This window comes from Belonocnema kinseyi, chromosome 2 (genome assembly GCF_010883055.1).
Source record: "Belonocnema kinseyi isolate 2016_QV_RU_SX_M_011 chromosome 2, B_treatae_v1, whole genome shotgun sequence".
Lineage (NCBI taxonomy): Eukaryota > Metazoa > Arthropoda > Insecta > Hymenoptera > Cynipidae > Belonocnema > Belonocnema kinseyi.
Window position 1 is genome coordinate 10607469 of NC_046658.1, and position 11277 is coordinate 10618745.

General features: G+C 33.3%; 1 protein-coding gene across 2 annotated transcripts in view; it reads right to left on the minus strand.

The window, feature by feature from the left end:
- LOC117167097 (protein ecdysoneless homolog) overlaps positions 1-11277 on the minus strand; it is a 108344-nt gene that overhangs the window by 799 nt on the left and 96268 nt on the right. The window lies entirely within an intron of this gene.

Consider the following 11277-nt stretch of genomic DNA (forward strand, 5'->3'; position numbering starts at 1 on the left):
CGACCGCATTTGAAGAAGAAAAAACCGCTTTATCATCATGACAATGCGCCTGTTCATTCATGCTTAGTTGCACAAGCAAAATTGCATGAAATCGGCTTCGAAATGGTTCCTCAGCCACCGTATTCCCCGGACCTTGCCCCCAGCGACTATTACTTGTTCCCTAACCTGAAGAGATGGCTCACCGGTAAGCGTTTTTACTCAAATGAGGAGCTCATAGCTGAAACTGAGGCGTATTATGGAGAGCTTCCGATCGAGTACTTTTCGGACGGTATCAAAATGTTAGAAAATCGTTGGACTTGCTCTATCTATCTAAAAGGAGAGTATGTTGAAAAATAAAACCGACTTTGGCCAAAAAAACGTCTCCGTGTTTCATTTTTCAGGGACTTATCAGACTGCCTGGTAGATTGTTCGCAATGTAAAATGCAAGCCGATTGGTAATCTTACTTCGTATGTCCTGCAACTATGCAACTTATCGCGTACCAGTATCAGTACGTGATCAGTTGCAAACATAGATTATAATAATGATACACTTGCAGTATAAACAAAATTGATTGGTTTTACTTTTTAATTGCAATATTTCCACAGAATTTGTTTTTCGTTCAAAGTCGACGAACATTAAAATATACAAATATGTGCGCCTATATAATTTAAAGTAAAATTTATTCTTCTATTATTTTACATTTTTCATAATCACGAGCTTTTCGCTTTAAAATTATGATATACACAAATTAGGAAAAAAAAGTTGAAAAGATTAGTGGTTTTTACGTTACTAAATAGAGATGCTTATACATAACATAAATACGAGAATGTATTTTATTTTAAAATCTTAAGAAATTGAAAACAATATGTAGAAAAAAAACCTCTGCCAATGAATTAACACTAAGCTTCCTCAAACTACACTTTCACTTATAAAAAATATTGTATTAATCTAATCAAATACGCGAAAAAAATCTCAATTGGCCGCAAAAAGTGAACCAATGAATAAAATAAAAAACTGTTCATTTGAAAACGGTTCATTTGAATTAAGTCAAAATTACAAATCGATCAATAGAATGACGGGATATACCTCTCCTGTAAGTTTCAATAAAAAATATTTATTTTTCCTCGAGTTGTCGTGGAAAAACGAAAACGAATTTTCTTCTCTCAACCTAAAAATTCTCAAAAACGAATAAATCAATCGAGCTAAAAATTTAGTCACCTATAAAACTTTTTATTACCTACCTATTTGAGTATATAAAGGTGCATTTATTTTAAATCATAACAAATTGGAAAAACTGAAACGTCAAAATCGTTTTTAGGTTATAAAATGAACATAACCTAAAGATTACTAAAATCACTTTATAAACTTTTATAAACGGAAATCTTTTTCATATCTTAAATATTTTTAAAATTATATATGGATAATTTGTACAAATGTCGATTATTTTCAAAAAACAACTTTTAGTAAAAATTAATGAAATTGATTTTTTTTGTGACAATAATTTTGGTTTAAGGCGTGTTTATAACACGTTTTTTCAATGGGCCAATACAATTAAATAGAGATTTGCCATGGAAGTAACATTTTGCTATAAAAGTGACTCCAGCGGATCAAATGTGCATGCTCAAAATTGTTATTTTTAAAAATTAATGAATTTTACTTTCAAAAATTTAGACGCACGTATTTGTATATTTTACCACAAAACGAATTTTATAACAATATAACAATTTAAAAGTAAAACCAATCAATTTTGTTTATGCTGGAAGTATATAATTATTATAATCTATGGTTGCAACTGATCACGTACTGATACTGCTACGCGATAAGTTGCGTTGTTGTAGGACATACGAAGTTAGATTAACAATCGGCTTGCATTTTACACTGCGAACAACCTAAATCTTACTTCATTCGTTTGCTGGCATTCCTTGATTATTCCGATAGTTTTCTATATCTGCAACTATCTCATTACAGCATTATCGTAACTTTGACCGTTCATCATCCTTAGCTCTTGCACTTCATTGTAAGAACGATGTTTGTTACTTTAATTATTGACGTGCTCAGTCCACTGCTCACGCGAACCTCCTGCATTACAGATTATTTAGATTCTCGCTGTTCCCCGTTATTTAAAACAGCAGAGTGGAGAGGAGCGAAGCGTAGTCAGTGTATCTATATCGACGCACTGTTGTTTAGACGCCGAGCGTTCGCGTATGAGCACATTGAACCGGTCGGGTTTCGCTTTGCCCCTCCTAGCGCCGTTTTATACTTCAAAGTGAGCATTTCATACGTAGAGCTGTTCCGTTTTCGCATTTTTAGAACCGCAGCTGCTCGTTTTTTAAACGAAGCGCGTCTAGTATTTTAAATCGTAAAAGTTTTATCTTACCGACGCGCTGTGATTCAGATTTCGTTACGTACCCAATACAAAAGTGCAACACGGTATGTCTCGATGTTTTAGAACAGCTGATATAAAACGTATGAATGTTGTGAGATTTACATAAAGAACTGCTCCATGTCAATACTTACTTAATCGATGTAGTTCGGTATTGCTATAGCGTCGGTTCTATACACAAATCGATAAAATTATAAGTGAAATTAAGATATCCAGTTCCACTTTTTTACCTACAGAGTTGTAATTTATGCAAAGCGTATTAGTCCAAGGTATTATTGAACTAATATAGACGCATATTTTTATCGTTGAAGGAGGCATGTTCATAGCTTCTGGAGCCTACAACTTCTCTCATAATAACAAACTATATTTCATCCTAACACTTGCCGGCAGATGGGTCATTTCTTCGTAACCAGGCAACTATTGCAAATTTCTAAGAGATATATATTACAATTATTGATTTGGCAATAGGGTTATGTGGAATCTAAACGTTTTTGCGATTACAGACGTGTGTAATTTATTTTAAAATGTTTGAAAATTCAATAAGATGAGCACAGAACAATTTATTTTTTCATTAATTGCTTGTAAAGTTCTTAACTTTTTTACACAATTCACATATGCCTTGAATCGGAACTTTTAACTATTTTAGCCAATGACTCAGGTAGAAATATTTCCTGCAGCAACTTTTAATGGCGAAACTGTAGCGGTAACAACGGAAGCCATGTTTAAAAACTTGAAATACAAAATCAGAATCTACGAATCTATACGATTAAAAGTGTAGAAAAATTGCCTTGATTAGTTCAAAATACACCAAGTTTTGTAACCGTTTCGTAAACTGTACGAGATGCGTAAAACAGATACCATTTTATGGTAAAATGTAAAAAGGGATTAGTTTTATGAAGACTTCATGACAACCAACCATTTCTAAACAGCATTTTTTGACAAATATGTCTAATTGTCAACGAAACATGCGTGTGGTTATTATTATCAGCTGGATTTATAAAATTTTCGAATTATTTATGGTAGAGTGTGTGTAGTGAATACGATGTACACCGCGACACCCTTCCTAATAATATCCAATAAAAATCAAATAAAATAATAAATTTTTGCTTTATATTAATGATTTTTGTCAAATTTTCTCCATTACCTCTTATATAAAAAATAATGCTGAAAACTTGATTCTTCCTAAATATGCCCAAAATTCCTTACTTTTTACATATCTCAGCCTGCAAAACACAATACATTTTTTACATTAATTTCTTTAAGATTATTTACGTAGAATACTTTGAGCTTTGAAATGACTATTAACTTACTACGCTAGTATTTTTTTGCTGAGTTGTTAAGCTTGAAAGCCAGATGCCTACAATTTTCTCGCTGATATTAAACAACATCTTCGTTAAAAAAGTTTGCAAATTGTTACAAATTTTTGTAATTAATAAAAAAGAAAACCACATATTTCGTGGGCAATTAGACTTAACTCATATTTGTTAAAAAAATTATGTTTTTGATATCTGTTCCTAAACAAATTTTTTTTCGCAGTTTGCCCCTTTTCAGGTTTTTTGTATGATTATTTATCTAATGTAATTATTTATAAAGTTTATTTACTAAAAATAATTATTTATTCATTAAGCCATTTCATTTTACATCAATATCATAAACAAATTTCTTAAAGTGATGTGCAGTAGCGTACGTTACTTTGCATTGCAGTCACGCGAAAATTGTAACACTTTAACGATTCACTTTAAATTTTTATGCCCACGTTTTTATAGAAATACATAGTAAATTGTATAGTAAATTATTTTAAAAATTCACTATTAATATTTAAGTAAAAAGTTGAGTGAAGGAAAGAGAGAAAGAGGTGAAAAAATGTTTCTAACAAATTTCCAGTTATATGTTCAATCGAGTGTTCCAGAAGAGTAAAAATTACAGAGAAATATATCTCAGGGAAAAATTAGTCCAGAAAATCTTGAACACGACAACACATTTCAATCGAAGTGATTATTAAAGTAATGGAAGGATTAAACAGAAAAAAAGACTGAAGTTAATAAAAGTAGAGTTTCTTATTTATACCATTAAGCCATTTCCCTTCCGTGATAGGTGTTACTCACTCGATGAGGAAGTATATTAGGAAGGAGGCATAGATTTTTTTTAGATTGATCTAGAATTCACAAAGTTCTCATGTGAGGTTCCCTACTCGGGCCCTTTAGTATCCAAGGTATTTTGTTTCAGACATCATTCACTCTACTGACACTCTTTTTATTAACTGTTTATCGTCATACTCTTCTGTCCTAACATACTTCTCTAGTTTCCTTCACGTCCATGCTTTTTTCCATGCAAACTGTCGCGTTTCTGTGATTTTGTGTATCATATAATCAATATCTTATTCACGTATTCTAATCATTCTGTCCACGGTCTGCATATGGGCACTCTTGCATTTACTTTACCTTTATACGTTTGTTTGGTTAGTCGTTCATCTTTCCCTCTCTCAACATGCTTGGACCATCTTAACCGATTTCTTTTTATGTGCTAACTAGTTTCTCTTATACACCACGTTTTTTGAGGATTATCTTGTTATTGACTTTGTCCATCAGTGTTATACCGCATATTATGCGCAACAATTTCATGTCAATCGCGTTAATTTTACTTGTATCCTTTTTTTGATAGGTCCGTATCTCGCTACCGAATAGCACAGTCAGTACACATATAGTATTATGTATTCCCGTTTTAGCTTAATTTGATATATTTTTACTTCTGACAATGGGCCCTACTCGACCCATGACCTTCTTACCCTCGTTTATGTGCCTATTTAACTCCTCATCTACCTTTCCACCACTAGTAAATAGTCTACCAAGATTTACGTACTTATCAACTGTTTCTATTGTCTCAGCATTTAAGACAAATGTTGCACATTGCCAAAAAGAGATATTTCGGGCTCCAATCCTATAAAAAACTACGAATTTTGCTGACGTTTCGTCAACATTGCAGTTCACTCCTTCAGGGCTGATTTTAAACTGAGGGATCAGGTTATATTGTTCTTATGTATGCTCTCTACGATGCGTCCCACGGTGGAGCGCTGTTCGGACGGGTCGAATCTGATTGGCCGATCAAATCTTTTTTTAATGCATGAGGGCGGAAAGCCAAACCGGATGGGTATTATATCCATTGTTCGTATTGATGTTATTCGGGTGTTTTAAGATTTCGATTGGTTCTCTATGTTTTCTTGGGAAGATATTGTGTATTTTTGCGATGACTATTGTTTTGTTAAATAAAATGCTATGTCCCGTTTCGATATAATGCTCAGCTAGTGCTGATTACATGCAATGTTTTCGCCTGGCTTTACGCTCATGTTCCTTTATACGTTGGCTCACCGTTCTCCCGATTTCTCCAATATAGACTTTGCCACAAGAACAAGGGATTTTATATACTCTTGGATCACTGAGGGGTGCCTTGTTGTCTTTGGGGTTATTTAGTAATTGTGCTATCTTCGCAAGTGGTTTAAATATTGTTTGGATGTTGTATTTGTTGATAATTCTTCCTATTTTTCCTTTGACATCTTGCATGTAGAGTAGGATGGCGGTCGTTTTTCTCTCTCTATAGTAGGTTGTGTTGACTTGTTCTTTTTAATGTATTTTCTTATTGCTTTATCAATTTCTTTGTTTGTGTAATCGTTCTGTATTAGGATTTGTACGCTAATGTGTTATTGGAGCTTTTGTAAACTAATGCGTCCAAGAAAGGCAATTTGCTATTTTGTTCAATTTCCGTGGTGAATTGGATATTATGATGTAATAGATTAATGAACTCGAAAAACTTATTTAGTTCATCTCGTCCATGTCGCCAGATGACAAAAGTGTCATCAACGTAACGGAACCATAATTTCGGTTTAAGCTTGGATTGGTTAAAGATTTCAGTTCCTATAGGTGCCGTAAAGAAGTTGTCTATTACAGGTAATATTTGGGATCCCATTACTGCTCCTGAGATTTGTTCGTAGAATTGGTTAATGAAAGAGAAGTATTATTAAGACAGTGTTCTATCTAAGATATGAGCTCGAGAAGGAAGTTTGTAAAAGATTTAATAATATCAATTGTATCAGAGATTGGTACTTTTGGGAAAGAGAGATAACTATGTTGAAACTCATTATGATGTCTTGGGGTTGAATGTAAATCTGTTGTATCTTTTTGATAAAGTCAAATGAGTTTTGGAAGTGAGTAACAGAGTTTCCTGTAAAAGGATTTAGTTTTGTAGCGAGGAAGCGCGCTAGGTTGTAAGTTGGTGAGTTTATTCCGCTGACTACCGGTCTGAGTGGAATGTTATTTTTGTGGATTTTTGGGAGCCCGTAAATCTTGGAGAGATGAGATTAGTAGCTATTAATTTAGATATTATTTTCCTGTCATGTTTCGTCTCTTTTGTGGGATCTTTTTAAGTTTTGTGTATATATCGTCAGTCAGAATGTCCATGATTTTGTTATAGTCTCTTTGTTAATTATTAATATTGTGTTTCCTTTGTCTGCGCGTAATATTATGATGTCTTTATCCCAAATGAGTTCTTTAATGACGTTTTTTTCTTGTTTTGTTAAGTTTAAGGAAGGGCCTTGAGCTTGGCGTAAAATGTTGGCCGTCCTACGTCCTATTTCACTCGCTTTTTCGGATGGAAGGGTATATATTGTGGACTCCAAAGTGCCGATGATTTCTTCTTTCGCGATTTAGGAAGGAGCTACTGCAAAATTATGTCCTATAGATAACGCTGAAATCACTTCATTCCTGAGAGGATGGTCAAAGATGTTTTTTACTGTATCATTTAGTCGCGTTTGCCTTACTGGAAGTAATTTCTCAAATTTTATTTTTTGTTTTTTATTGGAAAGATCTATTATCTGTTAGGATAATCTGTTAGGTATGATGTCCATTGTAGACCTAATGTCATATTTGAGGGTATTTGATAGGAAAACGTGAAGTTTGAATATTTTTTTGGAGGTAGTGTGCAAGACAAATTTAGTATGTTGTATTCTTTCATTCAAGAGAAGCAAACTTAAATTATGCAGAATTGGTTTTTGAAAAAGCTAAAGATGTTAGTAGCTTACCTTGAGAAGACCTGAGCTTACTAAATGTTTTGGTTTTAGTAAGAATATTTTCCCCGTAAAGTTCTTTAACAATTGATTTAATGCTTTAAAAATGATTCATTTTGATAAAAAGAGATATTTCGGGTTCAATTCGTGTAAAAAACTGCGAATTTTGGCGACGTTTCGTGAATATTGCCAGAGCGCTCCAATGTGGGGACGGTTCGAATCTGATTGGCCAATCAGGTCTTCTTTTTAAACCCGACATTAGTATTAGCTTACAAAAGATCTCACAACACATTACGACATGAAGTATACAGATGCTCACCCATACAAACAGATACCTACATGCCTCCTCCTACCACCACCCATCTCAAAAACAATCGGACAACAACTCCCTTATATATAGAGCTGTCTCCATAACACATAAAGATAACTTACAAAAGGAATTACAAAACTCTACCCTTCATCCAAGATGCTACAGAACAAATAGGAAGAATTCTCAACAAACACAACAACTTAACCATATTCTAAACCACCTGCGAAAATAGGACAACTAGTAAATGACCCCAAAGACATAAAGGCACCTCTCCGTGGTCCAGGAGTATATAAAATCCCTTGTTCTTGTCACAAAGTATATATTGGAGAAACCGGGATATTATTGGCAAGGTATGTTTTGTAATTTCCGCAAAAAAATCTAACCTATTCACTGAAAAATAGCCAAGCTCTGAATTGGTTTATAAAAATCGTTTAAATAATTAGGAATTATTTTTAATTCGTAAAGTATCGTAGGAAAAAGTCATCTGAAAGACATTCTTAGTAGAGACCTTAAGAAAATTGAGCCTATTCGTTTTAAAATAACCAAACTGTAAATTTGTCTATGAAGATTGTTTAAATAATGATAAATTTTTGAGAATTTGCCAAACATCATAGAAAAAAGTTATAGGGAAGATATTCTTAGTTAGATCTGTATAAAAATTGAGTCTTCGTTTAAAAAATAACCAACATCTGAATTTGTGTATGAAAATTGTTTAAATAGTTAATAATTCTTGTAAATTTGCAAATTATCGTAGCAAAGAGTTATTGGAAATCCATTCTTTGCTGATTTCGTAAACAAATTAAGCCTATAAGCAGAAAACAAGCTAAACTCTGAATTTGTTTAAAGAAAGACCAAATCGCATCTATTTTTCGTGAATAGTAATAAAAATTTTATTTCTAACACTTTATACCAAAAATCTAGATTTCAATTAGCTAAACATTATTATTCCCGAAATGCCCTCCAGAGTAGGGCGGTTTCGTTATAAAAATAGAAAATCGCCGCAAGTGAACTCTTTGTTCTAAATTGTTTCAAGGAAACCAACTTGTGAGATTCCTCTAATTTTTTTTAGTTTCCTTGGTTTTGATGTTTTTAATTCCGTTGTAACGTTTTTCCTTTTGAACATTATGGCCGTGGAATTTACTGTCGACTCCTCCGAAAAATCCGACAAATAAAAATAAATTAAGTGTATTTTTTCAAGTAAATAACTATCATAAATTTACAAAATTTTACAACACCAGAAGATCTCTTTAATTTCAAATTTCCACATTTTTGCAAAGTTGAATTATGAATTGCATCAAAATGTGTTTCGGGGAACTTGAAAAAATCTTATTTATAAGTTCTATGATATATTATAAATTTCTTAAAATGTTATTAGGATATAATGTTGATATATTCGTACCAAAGAAATGCGTAAGGATAACAAATATACAGTTCCAGTTAATAATTAATTTTTTTGTACTGAGAACTAATTCTGTGGGAGAAACAAGGAAAAGACTAGGCATCTAAACTTGGAGCTTTAGGGGAGAAGAGGAAAAATATGGTTAAGTAGAAAAAAAGAAAGTTGCCGGAGAATGAAGTTTTTAAAAAGTGGATAGTTGCTTTTGCTGACAACTCTAAGGCTTGGCCTCTTCGATTGACAATCGATGTTTTTCTTGAGATAGACGGTATAAAAAGCCTTGGTTTCTGATCCGGTCCCGTCTCTGGCATCTTTGTAAAGCCGATTCTATGCGTTTTTGACAGAGGGAGTGGAGGGCTCATGTTGAAGCATAGTCTCCTCTCTTGAGTGTCAAGAGCAAGTAGAAGTGTACCCCGACCGCACATTATAGGACGGGTTTCAAGTTTTTATAGCACTCTAAAGTCCTTCCTAGGAACGAGCGATTTTCGCATACACTCACGTCCTTTGTTTGAGGAAGAAGCTCCAAATTAAAGGAACTGCTTTCACTTACTCTGAATAACTTCTAACTGGCGCAGCAAATGTTGTAAATTCCCGTAATGGGAGTCGAGACCATAGAGCAGGGGTCTCCAAAGGTAGGTCCTGTATCTACAAGCGATCCCAGGCCAATAGGTCGGATCTACTGAGCTTTGACCCAGAACTGTCAAAACCCTTTACCTGATTTGAGCCGCTGGGAACCTTTAAACTCGGGACCTTTATTTCTATTCGAAACTTCACAGTAAAATAATTGAAAATTATGAAATAAAATAACGAATGTTTCGTTTTCGTTAATTTAATATTGTTAAATAAAATATTCACTGCAATTTTAATTTTTTATACTCACAATTTAAATTTATCTAAAGCATATCTTAATTGTGTAGTTGTTATAATTACATACAAAATTATATGACAATAAAGTAATGTAAAGTATTAAAAATTAGCAAGAAATTGACGCGTCCTTGAGTTTCTATTACCTAATATTAAAAACATCAATTTTAAAATCCATAATAACCAATTTTTCAATATTAAAAGTTAAAAAAATTATTTTTTGCACTTAAATACAGTGAAACTCTTCTACAGCGCCGACTTTGGGGCTGATGGTGGGTGAGAACAACTCATTGTAGCTCACTCCGGTTTTTCTAATAAACCCCTGAGTGGCAACCGTAGACCTCGCGCAGCTCCTGTTACACCTATCTGCGGCGCGGTGTCGATTCTTGGAAGGGCTATTGAAGGGTTTCACTGTAATTGATTAAATTATTATATCTAATAGATATACAATAAATAAATAAATTGCAATTTTTATAATTTGTTAATACCAATGCAAAGAATTTCCCCCTCTCAGTTGCGTTAGCGTATTAATGTCGAAAACATTAATTTGTGAACAATTATCGGCAATTTCTTAGTTCAATTTAAATACTTTGAATAAAATACTTTGTATTTCAAGGCTAAATACAAATAGTCATGTTTTAAAAGTTTAATTTAATGTTTAGCCAGCCACGCCAGCCGTATCAGAAATACGTTAATAATAAGAAGGCATGTCTAACATTAGAACTAAAAGAGGAATTGTTTTGAAAATACGGTGAACAAATGTGCTGATTACAAGAATGGACGACATAACTTATATTTTTATTCATTTCATAGTTACGGTATTAAAGTTTTGAAGATCAGAAGGTTGCAAAATTATAAATGCAATTGTTACTAAATTATTATCATTGTTAAATTGTTAGTTTTTTACTCCTCTCATGCACTTGCTAAAGCATTTTGTTACTGCTGTTAAAGCGGTGTCCAAACGAATGGCGAAATTTGTGAAGCACGCAAACCTTACCACTAAGATCCGACAAATTGGGATTAAGGTTTCAAAAACGGTTCAAACGGTTCCAATCGCGAGGCCTTTTTGCTTCAGTTGTCCTTCGATTAGGTTTACTGCTCCGCTAAGAGCTGTCTCGGTCGAATGACCAGCCTTATAGGCATGCTGCTCCTTGTGATGTGGTCTACTTGATAAGACCTTGTCGCGGATATACGAGGGTAGTTCAATAAGTCCTTAGAATGAAGTATAAAAACAATTTTTTTTGGGTAAATTTTTTTTTATTTTTTAACATAATCTCCTTGGAGCTCT